The sequence below is a fragment of the Tympanuchus pallidicinctus genome, unplaced genomic scaffold (assembly GCF_026119805.1).
Source record: "Tympanuchus pallidicinctus isolate F22 unplaced genomic scaffold, pur_lepc_1.0 scaffold1, whole genome shotgun sequence".
NCBI lineage: Eukaryota > Metazoa > Chordata > Aves > Galliformes > Phasianidae > Tympanuchus > Tympanuchus pallidicinctus.
In genome coordinates this window covers 44,501,757-44,519,805 of record NW_026294618.1, presented here as the reverse complement: position 1 = coordinate 44,519,805, position 18,049 = coordinate 44,501,757, and the positions used below count along the sequence as shown (strand labels likewise).

The 18,049-nt window shown below is 42.1% G+C and overlaps 1 protein-coding gene across 3 annotated transcripts in view; it reads left to right on the top strand.

Annotated features, from left to right (window-relative positions):
- The window catches only part of FYN (FYN proto-oncogene, Src family tyrosine kinase), a 130,084-nt gene that overhangs the window by 36,282 nt on the left and 75,753 nt on the right, over positions 1 to 18,049 (top strand). For all 3 annotated transcript variants that reach the window (XM_052678628.1, XM_052678657.1, XM_052678646.1), the window contains exon 2: positions 17,486 to 17,555. The gene's annotated coding sequence lies outside the window, so the exon portion shown is untranslated. The remainder of the gene's footprint in view (positions 1 to 17,485; positions 17,556 to 18,049) is intronic.

The window sequence follows — 18,049 nt, the reverse complement described above, 5'->3', positions numbered from 1 at the left end:
ATGCTCAAGATCTCTATGGTTCCTTCGTGGCATTGGTCTTTTTGATGTAGAGCTTCTGGTTTTCCCTAGTGAAGATTTTGCTCTGTAAAATCCTTGGCAATGAGAACCATGATTTCTGGATGCAGGATGACAATAAAAAGTGCAGTTCTACTTAGTGGCAGAAATTTTGAAATTGCTGCCATGGAGAGATTGGTGTTAGAAACTCTGAAAGACAGCGGGTGTAAAAACCTGTGAGAGGGGAAAACCACACATAGCTGACAACTGTTTGCATCATGTGAATATTCACAGTGTGAAATTGTCTTAGTAGAAGCAAAAAACATCAGTAGCACTGAAGGTTGTCTGGAAGAGGGTGTAGCACTGAGAGGTTTAATGCATGGGACTGAACTTGCTCAACTCACCCGAGTCTTGCAGCTTTTTAATGCAGTGTGGAAGATTTTTCCAGGCTGCTGCTTTTTTTTTTTTTCCTTTTTCTTTTTTCCTTTTTTTTTTAAGTATAAAATCTATATATTTTTTCTGCTAGTATTCATTTAATGTCAGTTTACTTTGTGACTGTGGAAGTGTTTAATAAAAATTCTCCATCTGCTCAAGGAAAAAATAGAACTTGTTGAAGTTCATCTCCAAAGACATTTTATTGTGGCTTACTGAACGTAAAGGACTAGGAGATAAATTCAGTCATTTAGAGGCTGAGGAGGGCCAGTATTTCAGTTTGCCCAGAAACCTCTCTTTTAATTCCAAAGCTTCTCAAAAAGTTTGCTCTCTGTATTTTGTGTTTACAAGTGAGTACAGAAGACCTGATAGGACCGTCTGTGCAAGATGTGTCAGCTGGAGCACTGTTGCATTCACCCTCAGCGCCAAGCAACTCCAATTACTCTTTGGTCAGACAAACTTTTTATTCATTGAGGTGCAGTTGTTTGCCAGAGCTATTTGTGATCACGTGGCAGCGGAGGCACAATTAATACATTGTAAAAATAAATTATTTTTTTAATGGCATATGCTGTGGAGATGTAATGGAGCCCTGCTGGCTTTCCTCTCAAGAGCAGTGTGGGGCCAGGGAGAGGATCTGCCAGCTCTCAGCAGAGCTCTAGGAACTCTCCAGCCAGCAGCAATGGAAAAGTGTGCATCAGAGTCCCTTTGGGAACTGGGGTTTGGTTTCAGCACAGTTCACTAATGCTGTCAAACTGCCTGTCTCAAACTGCTAAGGCTGATGAACTGCTAGTAATTATCACTTAGAAAGCCAGCGGCTGCCAAGGCCATCAACACACACCTTACATGTGTTGGTTGAACTAGTTTGAAGTCATTGCATTTAAAAAAAAAAACAAATTACTGAGTACACATTCTGATTCAAGAATGCTGTTGAGTTTTGACAAATCACAGTCAGTGCTGGTGGTAATTATTTTTGTTCAGAGAGGCTGGGGGGCTGCTTCCTTGGAGTGTGTTAATGGTGCTGTTTACTTTGTGTATAAGAGAGCTACTGACACCTCAGGTATTTGCAGCAGGCCAAAATAAAGAACTGAAGCTAGCAAGATCTCATTTTCCTTTCCTATAAACTGGACAGAATTAAAAATAGCCATTGTTAGAAAGAAAAAAATCTTATTTTGGAGTTAATTTCCAGCCTCTGTAAAGAAACAAATTTGAAGTGGAAGGGCTAAACAGGGAAGAAGCTGTCTGCACAACAGCACTGCTCACAGTCCTGTCCAGTAACTTGTATGTAAAACCATGGCTTGGGGCAGAGCAAATGTCATTGATTTCCTTCTGAGGGGATCTGAGTAGCAGCTCTTAGAGAGCTGAGATACAATATGAACGCAAACAGATCACACAGCCACTGCCACAGATGGAGAAAAGGCCATGCAGGAGGTTGGACAGTGCTTTTTCATACAGAAGTTTGTGACTTTATCAGTCGTCAGTGAGTAAGCTGGTGGAAAAAATCTCCGAGTCCCAACCTATCAGGCTTTTGAGTCTGAAAGACTCCAAGCTGGAGCTTTTAGACAGTCCAGGAAAATGTTTTTGAGCGTTCCCTGCTTCTCCTTCAAGCTTAAGACAGATCTTTTGGGTTGTACAGCCAGCCTCTGAAACTCCTACTCCATCGTTCCGTGTTGCTCACCTACTGCTGCTCTCAAACTGAATACAAAATGTTTTGTCTTTGAGTGACTAACTTTAAACTCTGGTTTCCCTGGGATCCAGCAGTCAGTGCAGCAGAACAAATGGGTAAAGTGTGGAGCCAACGTAGTCGGGAAGACCTAAGGAGCGGGAGCAGCTTAGGAGGACTGTTTCCATCAGCAGTCCCAGTTTATATTGGATCTTTACAAAAAGTAATGTCATATATTGGCTTAATCTAAGTCTTTGTGGAATACAGAAGGAGAAATTACTCTTTTCAAATACAATTTGAGGACCCGTGAACCAAGATGCTTGCTTATGGCCTAGAGAACACCAAATGTTATATCATGAAAACAAATAGAAAACATATTGCCTTTCATTATTTCTATGTATGTGAGCACTTTACTGTGTCTAATTCTGTTAATCTGAAATTACAAACAAAATTACTCTGATATAATCTAATTTTCATTATAGACACCAAATGTTGTTACGCTGTTATTGTTGTTACAACAAATTAGCTTAAGATAATTCTGTCTTTAGAAAATATAGTTCTAATCAATGGATTTATAGTTTAATAAAGTCTTGTGATATATCTTCCCTTTATAGCTTATAGAGCTTTATTTTTAGTTCAGCATTCCCATTAGTCTAACTTAGGTTTATTGGTACAATCACTAGATTTAAGATAGGCCCTTTTATTTCTCACCAACAAGAAGTGTCAATGTCAGATACTGGAATGAAGCAGAACCAATTATGAGGGGTTTTACTGCAAAGTTGCTGATGGATGATATCTAGAGGCAAGGGTGAGTTGTAAGATCCTGTGTTTTGTCTAGAATTTGAAAGGGGCATGGGGACAGCGAAAATATGTGTGCTCCCACCTGGAAAATGTGAGGTTATTTTACTATGAAAAAAGACTGCCAAAAAAAAAAAAAAAAGTAAAAACCTTTTATGTAGACCAAAAACCTTATTTTTTCCCATTCCCTCTATCAGGTCCAATCTGAAATCTCTAAATACTGTTTTTGTTTTTGTTTTATGACAAATAGCTCCAGTGTCAGGATATAAAAGCTGAGTCTTATTTCACCAAAAACCAGCAGCAGGGCTCCCGTACGGATGGATGTGGAGAATTAATTGCATCTTCTTGTTTTGCTTTGTTTTTTGTTTTTTTTTTACAAATATATTTAAGCAAAGAAGAAGAGGGAAAGCTAATTAGAAGTCTTTCTTATGTGGTTTGTCTGTTTGCATGTGTGTATTTTAGTTTCTCATGCATTCTTTAAAGAGTGAACCTGTTGTATTTTGCTTTTTTATTTTTTTCAGAACAGCGTGTTGTTATATTAAGGAAAGTCACATGCTTGCAGTTTACACAGCTTCTTTCATGCCTGAATAAAATGGTAGAAATAATTTATTAAGCTTGGATAGGAAAAATAAGCAGTAGGGAAAATCTTAGGACAAACAAAACATGAAAAGCAGCTTGCTTTCGTTATTTCTGTGTAATTTTTCTGCCTTCAAAAAATTTCATGTGGAGGGCATCCGTAGTTAAAACTTTTATTTTCATTTTACATTAAAGGGAGGGGCAAGCACAAGCACATCTTTAACTGTGGCCCACTGTCTTGCATAGGAAAAAACACCTGGAAACCTAAACTATTGTTTTCCATGAAAACAATTTATTTCTGCACAGCATTTCACTATTGCCTCCTTCAGAATAGTCTGTTGTGTGTTTTTTGTTGTTGTTTCTGACCAGTGAATGGCTAAGTGTAACAAAAAGTGCCCCAGTTCTGGGGTTCAGAGCATTGGTGTGTGCCAGCTGTTGGTGCCAGCACTTCTTGAGAATGCTAGAAATGAAGTCTTCACATCAAGGTGTTGATTTTGGAAGGGAGATGATGTATGTCCATGCCCATGCAGGCTTTCATTAGAGGAAATACTGGTGTTTTAACAAAGGCACGTATGGTAAGTGGGCTGTGGATCTGGGTCATTTGCAGCATGTATGCAAGACTTGGTGTGACAATTCTGCAGACTGTTCAACATCCAAAGCAATGTGTGCAAATGGATGTGGCTTTCAAGTTGGCTGTGTGTGACACACAGTGCATATACTTCTATTTCAGAATATGCAGTATATGGGGAAATGGGAACGTGCCCTGGTTTAGAATCTTCTAATGGCAGTTTGTTGTGGTCTGTCCCCATCTCAAAAGACTGCAATCTTCCTTAGGATGGCACGTTTTAATAATGAATAAATATTTGGAAAAAAAAAAAAAAATTGTGGGGCTTAGGAGAGGAGCAATCCATCTCAGTCCCTCTGACATACCTTAGTATGTCCACAGCGGAGTTCTGAAGGATGGAGATGCCATACAGGCAGCTCTTTCACAGAGGCTGCTTTAGCACAGCAGGCCAGGGAAGAATGGTGCAATTCTGTGTTTGGGCCCCAGCCATGAAGGAAGGCTTCTGCTGACAGCACAGGGAGACCTTATCTCTGGTATAATTGGGGTAACGGGTATGGCAGGCAGCAGCTTCCCCTTCCCCTGCCCCCCTGCCTCCCATGCTTTCGGATTAAAGAGAGGGTTTCTCCGCTGAGAATGCTGCATTTTATAGGGACAGGAACCAAGAGACAGTTCATTTTCTATGGAGAGTTACTATAAATAGCTTGCTCTGTTAACATACATTCTTTCACTAAATGAATCCTACAAGCAAGGTTTTGTTCCAAGCCCACAAAATACTTTGTATGTTCTTGTTGCTTTGCACGTGCTCGTTGGGACATCAGCACTTCCCCTCAACACGAGAGGTGGGCCTGTCCCTTGTGTGATGATGGAGTCTCATGGATAAGCCTCTGGTGTTCCTTCTTTTGTCCATTGCTGATAGCAAAGGGACCTTTGGACATGCCTGCAGTGAAGGCAAGTAGGACAGAACTTACTGCAGTCTGTGCTCACTGGTTTGAGACTGCACCGCCATGCTTTGTGCTGCCCTGCTCTCTCCTAATTCCACAGTTGTGGTTGGATGCTGCCAATACTGCAGCCCTGAAGAGCTGCACAGCAGTCTTGGGAAGCTTATAATTGCTCTGCTGTGAATCCCAGAGTGAGGCAGAGCCTGTCCATGAGAAAAATGCCTTCTGGTGCTGCTAGAGCAACATGAATGCTGCTGAGGTAAGCAGTCCCTGCCGTTCGGCATGTTTATAGTATTCAAGAAATGCAGCTTTTTATTTTCTTCCTCTTGTCTATGTGTGATGCTGAAAATCCTCTCTGTTAGAGAAGGCTTTTGACTTCCATTTAAACCTGATTTCTGCGCTAAGCTGTTGGATGCCCTTCCCCACTGTGCATGAGGTAGCTGTTGAAATTCTAACTGAGCTGTGAGGTGTCTGTCTGGAAAAGGGAAGGGTCCGGGAGCTCAGCTGGTTGATAGAACATCTGTCCTTATGAGGAAGCATGCTCTTTCTTACTTTCTGTTCTTTATAAAGGCATCAGTGGAAGCCGTACTGTCTTCACTCCCCATGTGTGCTTCCCCTTCTTGATGCCATATTATGTGTGTGGTGCTTCGAGGCACTTGCTGTGACCCCGCGTCCTTGTGGTGGGTTAAAAGTGATGTGAGCTGTGGGTGAGCATGTGAGACCAGGGGAGGGAAAGGTGACACAGTAAACCGGTTGTTATCAGTGGTGAGTGCTGCGGGGCATGGGGAGCAGGGTATGGGTGTGACAGGTAGTGTGGGCTGCCAGCTGCAGTGCCAGTGGCATTGGGTCTGTGGGAGTCCCAGATTCCGTTGACACTCTGCCATTAGATGTAAGCGTACATGTGTGGGAAGTGAACTTGACATTTTTGGCACATATTCTTTCGTTTTAAAATGTGGTTATTGATATAGTGGCTCCCATAACTGTTGCTGGTAATGTTTACTGCTGAAATCTACACAACTGACCCTTGCAGCTGCTCACAGATTGTGCAAATGGTTTTTGGAGGGGAAATTAATGAGCTTGCTTTCATACTGAAATAAAAATAAATAAATAAAAGTCTTGCCTCTCTGTGGCTCTCAGGCGCATATCCCCTCTTGTTTCCCATGGGCTTGTTATGGATATGTGCTCCCAGGGACCGTACTGCCAGCTGATACCATTCGTACATTTTCCAGAATTTATAACCCAGTGCCTTTGCGGCTGTGGCTGTGCACGTGCTGCTCTGAATGCCCCTTCTCAGATGTCCCCTGCTCCTGGTGGCCCCGTGCCGCAGCTGGAAGCTGGGCACTGCCTGAATGGGCCTTGTGTTTCATGGGGCGGTTTCTGGGGCAAAATCAAACATGACATTTCCGAAATGTAAGAGTCTAAACTAGCTTGAGCATGAAAAAGCGAAGCCTGTGAACGCTTTGTGTGTTGTTTCTTGCCTTATTCTCAATGATTTACAGCCTCTCATCGCGGAGGAGGAGAAAGCTGAATGTGCTTTTATAACCCCAATTACACCTGCGGAACTGTTCCAGGAGAGTGGTCTCTGCTTTTTGGATAATGGCCCAGAGGAGAGCTGCCAGGCCCATTCCTCAGTTTGCTCACTGCTGCTCATCCCCAGGGTGCCTGCAGGCGCAGCAGGAGCCAACAGTGACCCAGATGCGCTGCTTCCAAAACACCACTTGTTTCCAGCACTCGGCGTGTTGGCAGATTTGACACGTGGTTAAGCATGCATCAGTCATTGGGTAAAACGCATGTCCCAGGTACTACATGGGCTGCTGTGTTCATGGGGTGACTGCTGCCATGGGTAATAGCTGCCTGACTGGCCAGGGAGGCGTGCGGCCGCATGGTGCTGCCTGCACCAGGTTTGTTGTGCTGCATGATCTGGAGCTGGCACAGCCCAACCCCTCTGAGAGAGTAAGCACTGTCGTAGAGGCTTTGAAATGTATTGCAAATAGCAGTGTTTTGCTTTGACAGCCATTTTTTTTTATCTCAACAATATTTTTTTATTTTTCTTGACTGCTTAAACTTCCCATGGGGTTAACAGGCAAGCGTTTTGCTCCTGTGGGCTTTGCTACCTGCAGTGATACAAAAAAGGAACAATGGGAGAGGCTTTTTTCCACTGTGTTTGGCAGAGGATGAAGGGCAGTGTTCTTCCCCTTCTCATGTTCTTACCAGAGTTATGTTTCAGGTTCCTTCATCTCTATGTAGAGCTATTACAATTATATATGTATGTAAATATATATATATATATATATATATGATTCCATGAGGACTTTATATATATATATATATATATATATATATAAATGGATATATAGATATTTTATTCTCATGACTGGAACAGAAAGCTAGTCCTCTCTCCCCTTGTCCAAGCAATAGGCTCAGACTTTATTCATGGATGTGGATCCCAAGCTGTGCAGCCTCATTCAGCATGGCAAAACAGATACCCATTGACACAGCTCCACCTGCAGATCTCCCCATTATCTCTTGTCTGTCGTCACGAGCAACACCAGGGTCCCTCAGTGAGGCCAAAATCTGTGAGTGTCCGCCTCGGAGTTCCCCTCATCTTCAGTCAGATCTCAGCATGTTCTTCATGTGTGATGTCTTTTCACACACACTCTGCTCTCCAGACCACACTGTTGAAATTCATATCCAAATCCTCCTTTGATGTCTTGATTTACTGCAACATCATTTTCTCTGTCCCCTTCAAATTACATTTCCATCTGTCCAGAACGTCCTTGCAAAGGAAACTTGTCCAGCTCCCTCATTTCTTAAGAGTGTTGCCTCCTCTGTGTATCCCTCTGCTGACTCCTTTATTAGCACAAGCTGCCTATCTTCAGCACCAAAGCTTTCCTCTCCATCATCCTCCATCCTTCTCCTCCAGCCAGCCCTGCTGCCTGTCTCTCTACTGCATCTCAGAGGTTTCCAAATGACAGCTATGGGTTTCCTTCAGCCCTCATCCGCCCCATTATGTAGCTGGTAAGACAATTACATTGTTGTCCTCCAGGTCTCTCCTTCACAGAACTCTTCTCCTGGGAAAGCCTCCAAAGCCCCTGGGGCTGCCAGCATGCTGGGGCTGGCTGGCTATTCTGCTTGCCCTTCCCTATGTTGTACACTGAGGTTTGTATTCACCAGTTTTTTGGTAGTTTTGAAGCAATGCAGAGTTTCCAACTCAGGTGATTCATCTTCACTTTGAGTGTGGCCCTTCTCTTGCACCAAAGGCAAGCTGAGGAATTTTAGGCCTTGCTGAGATTCAGGCATAACCAACACCCCCTACCACTGCCAGCTTGTGAAAAATAGGCCAGGCGCGCAGCGATGGTGGCAGTGTCACCATGGCAATGTGAGAAAGGCTGGGATAGGGCGGCAGCTCTCTGCAGGCTGACTGGAGTGGCTATGGCATGCAGCAGGGTGGCACACAGCTCTCTGGAGGGCACTTGGGGCCCCAGCAGCCCTGTGCAGGAGGCTTAACAAAATCACCAGCGCTGTTAATGCTGCTGCGAGTGGGGAAGATGGTCACTCCAGCTCCCTTTATGGTGGGATACCGTGGTGGTGTTTTAAAAGGGAGATCTAACTCCTTTTCTGTATTCTGGGCGTTCAGGCATTATGCTGATACAGAAAGAAGGTCTCTGAATATCAAGAAAGCAGAATACCCTCATTAAAGATCTGCTCTGAGGATGTGAGAGTAATGTATTGCTGGTAGAGATGAGGCCGGCTTTGTGCAGCAATAAAACAAGAATATTAAACAGGAAACCAATGACACTTCTGAAACATGCATGAGACAGTAATCCAGATGCTGTTCTGGGATGTAGCACAGCCCTTAAGCCTTACATCTATGCTCCTCTTTTATTTTTTTTTCTATACTGCATCTGCATGGTTGGGGGCAGGGTGGGGGTGCAGCAAGGGGCTATGAGATTTTTTGCCTGGTTTCCTGAGGAAGTGGGAGTGAGTCTGTTAACAGCACATCTGTGGGTCATTCCTCATCCCTGTGGTTGGGTGGGCTGCCTCCGTCTGGCGAGGGAGCTGCTGGTCCCACACCTCCTGTCTGCTCATGCCAATGGGCCCCAAGGCATGGAACCTACGGCTGGCAACATGGAGGGGTGGGCTTGTGCCCAGCTGTGGGGTAAAGCTGGAATTACAATTTTGTTGGGTAGGGAGCTGCTGGTTGGCCCATGCAAGCTGGAAATCCAGGTTCATTAGCTCCCCCACACAGGCTTTTGCTTAATCTTTAAAGACAAGAGACTAGGGGGGAGTTATAAAGAGCGTGACATTTTAAATCCATAGGACATTTTAGCAAAATAAATGCTTTTGTGTGGCTTTTGTATTGCAAAGAGGTTTATATTACTATAGCACGATCCCGGAATTACAAGAGCCCTGCATTTATTCTGGTTCATGCTGGGACACTCGCTTTTGAAGGAGGGACCTGATGGATTTGAGGACAGTGTGAAGGAATAAAGACTTGATCTGCACTCCAGGCTGGAGCATTATGTCACTGCAAAATCTTTTCATTTGTACTTCTGCTGTGTTGGCCTGAGGATTTAATTTCCTGTTATTCATTATGTGGGAGTCTTTTTTGGAAGATGCTAGAGAGCAGGGTTTTTGTTTGGAAAGTAAACTGTCAAAATAGAGTGATTTTTTGGGTTGTTTTTCTCCTTGCTGGATCCAGAATTCACCAACATGAAATCTCATCATGAAAATGAGTAAGTAACTACATCCATGACAGACAGGACTATTCTTATACTCCCTTCCCCCACTCCTCCAACCTTGAGTCCATCAGCTACATTACATAGATTTTGACAGTTACTGATTTTGTAATGTAAAGCTCTTCCTCTCTCCCTGCTTTGTGTTGCATGACAAATGAGGCCCTTGTTTGTTTGCTTTATGCAACTTGGCTGATTATAAAAAATAAAGCAGAACATAACATGGTTTATTCCTCAAGTTATTTTGAAACTTCCAGAGAAATCAGAAGTATTTGTTTGTTTTGAAACTTCCAGAAAGATAAAAAAAGATTAGGCAAAAATGCTCTCAAGAGCAATCCTTTAAAGACCAGCACACTGACACTGCAGATGGGCCCTCACTGCCAGGCTTCCTTTATGGGGAGGGAGGTGGGGAGAGAGGATGTTTTCTTCTTATGTTTGCTCTACTCATCTGATCTTGACCTTGATAAGCTCCACAATTTTAAAACCACAACCTCCTTTTTTCCTCATCCTTGCATCTTAGAAGAGAAATGTGAACAGGGTGAAAAGAAAGCAGTTTGTTTTCAGCATGTTGTAGTTCATAATTAGTTTACTGCAAAGGGCTTTCACTGTGCTTTAATCACATTGCTATATTCTTTTCTTGCACAGCTTACTTTTTGCTGTTTTTTGTTGTTGTTGTTGTTTTTGTTTGAATAAAGAAATAGGTATACAAATAGCTGGCTCTTTCAAAAATTCAGCATCTTCACTCTCCCATTTGCATCAGGCAATGGGACACACATGGGTTGCAGGGCTCCTGCTGAGCACGAGTGCTTTGGCTCAGCCTGCCCCTGCCTGCCTACATGTGGATTGTTTGTGGGCCATGCTCTTCCTTTGTGTCATTCTGGGGCAATATTTAAATTACAGTAGTTAGGAAAACCAAATGTGCAAACTTTTTTTTTTTTTTTTTTCCACTGTCAAGAACACAGCACAGGAAGCCACTATAATCTGTGCACATGAATGGGGCCCTGCCCTGCCTGTGTTCATTTTCCAGCTGTCCCATGGCTTGCTCCATGCTGCTTTCACACCACTAAACTTCTTTGCTTTGCTTTTGCACACGAACAAGAATGAGACCTGACACGTGCTGGCCTGGAGATGGGTCAGTTCTGTAAGGAAACGTCAGGTAGCTTGTTTTGGAGTGACTAATCCGTTACAGCATTACACATCCACAGCTAAAGCCATGGGCTGGCTGAGCTTCAAGAAGTCCTTTGTAATACAGAGGTCCCCTTTCATCCAAGTTTGTCCTAAGACTATAGGATAGATGCCCAGTTTTTTAAAGATGTAAAGCCTTTGAAGTAAATTGGTCGCGATGTGAGACTTTCTCGTTATTGCAACATCAGCATATTTATTCCACATGAAGCGTATGTATGTGTACTCATTTTTGTAGTACATCATAGATGAAACATCCTCGATTTGAACTTCACACACTAATTAAAGAAAAATGTCTACTGCTTAGGTAAGATTCTCTGTCAAGGGGCAGGGGATTCTTTGTAAAAAACAGTCTTTTTTATCTAAAAAGCTGCTCTTACACTGCAATCTATTTACACTTCTAAAAGATTTTTAATTCTGCAAGAAGTTCGTAAATACACTGTTTAGTGAGGTTGTTCTACAGGTACTTGAGGGTCTTTCCTGTTCCTTCGGAAGAAAAGCATTCCCTTCTTCATAAGAGACAAACTACAAGATCTGCTGCTAAAACTTTCAAAAGCTTGTGTTCCACTGGCTATTGCTTTTCTTGCTGTTTTTTATCCTTTGTTCCTGGTGCTAGAAGCAGTGCCCTGGTGTCAGTGGGTGTGAGGTTGGGGTGCAGAAAGGGATGCGCTGCTCTGCCGGCCTCATGCCCTCCAGCTGCATTCTTGAGGGCCAGCTAAGAGGCCAGAGAGTGCCGTCTATTCTTAGGACTGTGAGCTCCATTCATTTCTTTTTGAAAGAAAAAAAATTGTTTGGTGCATAGCACTTCTCATTTTTCTGTAAAGAGAAATGGGAACGCTCTCCCTGCAATTAATGAAGTCATTTTTCTACTGTTTTGAGAATTGAAGTTTGTCACTGCAGTTGCATACTCCTGTGCTGTGAATGGCACTCTCAGTCTCAGTATCTGCTCGCTGTGAAGCCAGCTAGGAGTTCCATGTGGGGTCACATCATCATAGTGGCTGCAGATGCCTGACACAGAGTCTGACCAGTCCAGCGGTGTGGATGAGGTATGCAGCGTGCAGATGAGCTTCCAGCTTAGAAGGCAGCTAAAATACATGCTTGTTTCTCTCTTGAGCAGCGTGGATAGCAAGAATTGCCTAGAGTTATGGGATCTTTTCAAACAGATACTCTAGTGCTCGTTTAGTTGTTTTATTTTCCTTTAAATTTTTTGCTTTCTTTTTTGACCCATAGTTTCGTGTTACAAAGCAAGTGGGCGCCTAGAAAAGCAGCTTAGTGCAAGAAACATTTGCCTTTGTTTATCCTGCTAGAAAGTTGAGAGAGAAAGAGGTAATATTATCATCATTACTGACCTGACAATATTAACTATCAGTAAGGAACGGAAGCTCTCTTTGGTATTTTAACATCCAAAGAGAAAAAGGAAGCCAAGCAGTATGCTTGGCAGGGCTGGCAGTGAAGGACAAGCAGGATATAGGGGCTCACTGACAGCAGCATGTATTGTAAAGTCAAGAGATCTGGTATGCAGGGAGATTTAACTGGTATAGAAAATAAACAGGTCAGCTTATGATCTTTAACAAAGTTTTGTACTTGTTTGTTTCTGTGTTTGTATTGTTGTTTTGTTGAATTTTTTGTTTGTTTATAAAACTAGAAAAAGTTTAAACAAAGCCTCTGTATTCTTGTAAAGCTTTTTTTCTCCTTTTTCCTGCTTCTTAGGTACTGCAAAAGTGACCTTACGTCTGTTTGGTGAGTTCCTACTGCTCCAAACAGAAAGGGCAGCAGTTTGAAAGGTCTGGCGTTCATATAGCTGTGATTTTGGTGATGGGGACAACTGTTTTTGTTCTGAAAGTGCATGTTTTCTTTGGGCCTTTCTTAGGAAAGGGACCTGGTCATCCTTATTTATATCCCCCCATCTGCACGAAGCTATCAGGTAACTGCATGAGGCTTTAGAACCCCAGTGAGTTTTACATGACAGACACAGGATGCCTGCTCTTCTGTATAGCCATCATCTTCTTTCAAATCTTTTCAACTTTGCATGGCAGGAGGAATCACCAGATTTGTAATGTTCAAGCGTAGCAGTCTGGTAACACTGTTATGATTTCTTTTCCTCTGCTGAAACCCAGTGCTGTGCCTGTCCTGGCTGCTTCCTCCCACTCCCCTGATGCCGGCTGGGCTTCTTTGCGTCACACACTGTTCTCTGGGACCCTCCCTGAGTAATAAATAGGCTCAGGGTAACAGTGAGGCTTCTGTCCCCATGTAAGTGCAAGCCTATAAGCTTCCTTTAAACTTTAAACGTTTCATTGTTGGAAAGCTTTCAGATGTTCACAGGATAAGGGGTCTTTATATATAGCTGGCATTGCGTGGTAAAAGATTGCTTTATGTAAGCTAAATTTAAGATGTGCAGTTCCTTTATAAACTCAGCATGCAGGAGATATTTTTTTCTTCTTGTGCTCAACGTTGCTTTCAGAGGGTTTTTAAATGGCTATTCATTTTTTTATATTTATAAGATAAAAAAAGTTTAAGGGAGAATATCAGGAAAATGCACCTCAGATAAAACCAAGCATGCATGATTCCGAGCATTTGTTCAGATGTGTCAGCAACCTCCTGCAGAGCTGAGTCCTCATCCTGCCCGATTAGGGGCACTCCAGGCTTTGCTACAATAGGGCCAGAGGAACTCACTGACTGGAATGATTCATGATCCAAAACCTACTTCGTGTGGTGTGTAGCATAATAAACACAAACTACATTAGAACAAATGAAGAGTATTGCTTGGTGCAGCAATCAAGTATTGCTTGGCGTAGTAACCAACATTTTCTTTACAAAGTGGATCCAGCTCTTTTATGGGTTACACACCCTGATCCAACCATGTCCAATTGTAAACTGCTCTCCAGTGTGAAATCTTATGTCATCTTACCAATTGTTACCAAGTAAAATAGCCCAGCAACTAGAGATGTGTGGTTCTACTTGAGGTTTGAAAAGGCAGGAACAAAGGCATGTTACTAGTAAAAAGCAGTCAGATGCTTATTATCTAGATTTCATTTTGTCTCTGAGTATCCCCAACAGAATTGCATCTACTAGAATCCGTTTGAAAAACACTTAAGACTATTTATGATTTCAGCCAGTTGCTTCCTCCAGCTGGGTCAAGCTTGCGTGCAAGCTGTAACACCTCCAGTATGTACCAGACCAGAATCCTCCTGACTGTGCACTAAATCATGGCTTTATCTGTTTTATTTGACACTAAATTATTTTTGCTTTAATGGAAAGCAGGTTTTTTTTTTGGGCTCGTCTGAATTGTTCACCACAGACTTAATCCAAAGATCCTGGAAGTTGGTGGGTGTTAATAGAGTTTGGCATGTATGCTTGGATTAAAAAAGTGATTACTGTGTCTACTGTCAGTGATTTCTCATTTGCCAGTAAGACTTAACTTTGATCCCAGTCTGAACTGACAAAAACAAATTTGGAAACGGATGAGGATAAACAGAAGTTGGCTCTAAAGCAGGCAAGGTGAGGAAACCAAGTCTGCTGGTGACGTGATTCTCCTTACCACAATGTATTTCACAAAAGACTTTTCTCTGTACAAAAAAGCAACTTTTACACAAAACTGAATAAAAGCAACACTAGTATGTGTGCAACACTGAGGGAGGTGGGGCATGGGTTGTTTTTTATTTTCAATAAAAAAATTCCAATTTGTTGAAGCTGGTGCTGCTTACAGGAAATGGCTGTTCTTGGCAGACAGTAAGTGCGATCATCTCCCAAGACTGTTTTTGTGGTGGTTGTTTGTTGTTGGGTTTTTTTTTTAGATGTTTCAAATAAAGTCTCTTCTTTGAGATTCAGAGCAATTTCTCACATCAATTGGTTTCCAAGTATTTTATGCCGTGCTGTTTAGGAGAAGATGCTTGGGCAGCTTTCATTTGGACAGCATCCTGCCTTGGCAGTGACGTAGGAGTCATAGCTTGGAGTGATCCTGTTGTAAGCATTTTGGGCTGGGATGGATAGCAAGCTGCAGCAACTTGCATATTGCTTAAATCTAATACTATTCCATTCACTGTGCTTTAAAACAGTCTCATTTCGGTTTTGCTTTTAGATGACAAGTGGAAGGGGAGTTCAATTGTGAGTTTCATCAGAAAAGATTTTCATCCTCAACACTTTTCCTTCATCATTTCTTCTTCCTTCCCCACTCTTCCACTGGGGGTGGTAACAAACCTAAACTTTTACTGTATTCCATTCAGTTGGTGCCAGCAGCTTTTTGAATATTAGGTTATACCTCTGTACCCCCTAGCCAACCCTTCATAGTGAAGCAAATCAATGCATTTTATGGTAAATGCTTTCCGTTATAAGAACTGTTTGCAAAAATGGCCTTTTCCAGAAGATGTGTACTGTTCAATGAACAGTCACATGGTTACTTCCAGGTTTTCTTTTTTCCCAAGCAGAGCGGAGAGAAGCTCTCTTCCATTAGTAATTCTGATCAGGCCAAGCTTTCGTTGCCTCTTTTATTTATTGTACTAATTAAAAAAAAGAAAAGAAGAGAAAAAGCAAAATTAGTGCATCTCAAAGCCTGTATTCATTTATTTGCACCTTACGATTATATATATTACATATTATATAATTATATTATATATATTATTATATTATATCATGCTGTATTGTCCAAAGCCAGTAAAGTCAGTCTCACTTTTCTGAGAAGTGATTGTCAAATTTTGGAGATAAGTGATATTATTCAAAGACCTCAAGAAAGAGAACTATTCCTTCTACATAGGCAGAAGGAAAATTTTCTCCGTGGGGAATTATTAAACCAGTCTCTTGGTGCAGAAGGAAATAATGAGCTAATCTGAAGCTGAGGTGCTATCGGTCTGTTTCGAACCCAGCTTGTCTCCTGTTTCCAACTTTTCTGCATGCAGATGCTGTCCAATTAGTTGGAAGGCAGAAGTAGTCTCTTGACTTGATTTTTGCTTTCTAGGCCAAATGCCTGGAAGCTAGGGAGGGAAATGGATGGCACTGGAATAATAACCACCTTCCCCAAGTCTGAGCAAAGCAGTTAAGACCCATCTTTTTTTCAGTGTTTTCATGTATTCTGCCAAGCTGTACAATAGCTCTTGGGGGAGGAGGAGTTGTGTTTTTTCCTTTATTCCTTGGTTTATCCAAGCTATTTGGTTTACGTTTCTTTTTTTCAATCACTAAACTAAGAAAGCAAGCAAGGAAGATGATGTTTTGTTTTGCACTTGTGTGATTAAAAATGTCTACTCCTACAGTCTTGCACAAAAGCCTCTTCTGAAGTTTCTACATTCTTTTATTCCTTTCTTTCCCCACCCTGAACTCTCCACCCAAAATGACATTTCAGCCTTATGAAATTGGAGGTCTGCTTTCTAACCGAGATTTAGAACAGTGTAGCCCAGTTGCCATAATTTAAATAAGACTTCTTGGGTTGTTCCTGAAGCATGACTTTATTTTCCTAGCTGCTTTTCATGCAACAAGGACCAGTAAAAGCAGTGTAAACTGAAGAGCCTCACCTCTTCATTTCCTGCACAATGCTTACAGCATCCTTCAGGAAAGGCACTTCTGCAAAGATCTGCTGCTGCTGCAGCTGAGGCAGGTTTTCTCCATCAATAATGCAAGCCCCTAAGTCATCTGTGTATAGTTGTAAAGTTACTCATTCAGCGTTAATTTTACAGATGCCTCTCTCGTGGAAAATTCAGCTCTGTACTTGGGAGGGAATGGGAGTGTTTCTGAAAGCAGTTCAAGTTCAGTCTGACCTCACCAGTTTGGACATACACTGAAATGTGTGACCTTCTCCATTTGCTGCACGGTTATCATTCCCAGAGCTGAATACCAGCAAAATCACAGCTCCTCCATCTTCTAGGGACTTGCAAAATAAATGTTTTAACATCATTTTCAGGCTGTGCTCCATGAGCTGTTCTTTCAAAGATTTTGCCTCAAGGAAAAATAAGGAGTAGCTGTCATTTGAAATTTACTCAGCGTTGGCTAAATGATGGCATTTGTCACTTCTGCTCTCCTTGTAATGAATAACAAGGAGGACTGGCCCTCACATGTGTCAAACTGGATACTGCGTTTTGTTAGTTCTTCTCCCTCTTTGTTCTCTTAGAGAACAGGAGGCAATTAATATAGTCAAAAATGTAATGTGGCACAGCCCTCATCCCCCTTTTTTTTTTTCCTTTGTGTAGTATTCCAACACAAAGACTGTCGAGAGCATTATGTGCATCACATTTTGAAAACATGTTGGTAAGGCAAACTCACTAGGAGACTGCAGGTTGGCCAATTCTTTGGGACCTGATCTAAAATAATTGGCATGTTTGCTTTACGCTGCAGCTTGTTTGATGTTGTTGACCTTGTATCCTTGGTGTCTGAAAAGCTGTCATGGCAGTGACATGTGTCTGAGCAGTCTGAAGGAATCCAGCAATTATTTTAATATTTTGCATAATACTGGTGGAATGTAATAATTCATTGTGAGAGATCAAATCCAATTACCTCATTCCCTAAAACTGGAAAAACGGTGGAAGTTTGGTGATAAACGCTAGCGGAGTGAGAAAGAAGTGTAACAATTTGTGACATTCTAGTCGCTAATTTTTTCTTTCCCTTTCTCATTTTTTTGCAGGGCATGTTTTCAAGCCATTTTTGAGGAGATGTGGTGAATGTAAACTTGCTCTCTTGGGAGCGAAATTCTGGTAAGTGCTGCAGTCTTGATGAGTTTTGGCTTTCAATGAAAGTTTCAGAAATATTATGTTAGCTTTTATTTTAGTTTAATTTTTTTTACTTGATGGGAAATGCAGCTCACAAAGCTGCAGTTGATTACATGTATTTTTTTTCCTTTGGTATGGAGACACACAGTATGAGAAGCACTGACAGAAAGCAGCATGCTGGGCCTCAAGGCAAGGAATGCAGTTTCATTTGCTCCTGTGGCATCTGCTTATTGTGTTTGTAGTTGTTACATTCAGCTGAGGAGTGGCTGAAAACTAGTAGAAGAAACGCAAAGCCTAATTGTAAAACAAGGGGAACAAAAAGCATGCTAGAGGTAAGAAACATGAGCAGCAACAATGATGCAGAGGGAGCACTGGGGATGTCTAGTCAGTGTGAAATCTTTCCATCCAATCCCACAATATCCACATGGAGCTAGAAGGATTTGCTCATTACTGTGACATAAGGAGGTAGTCAATACTCC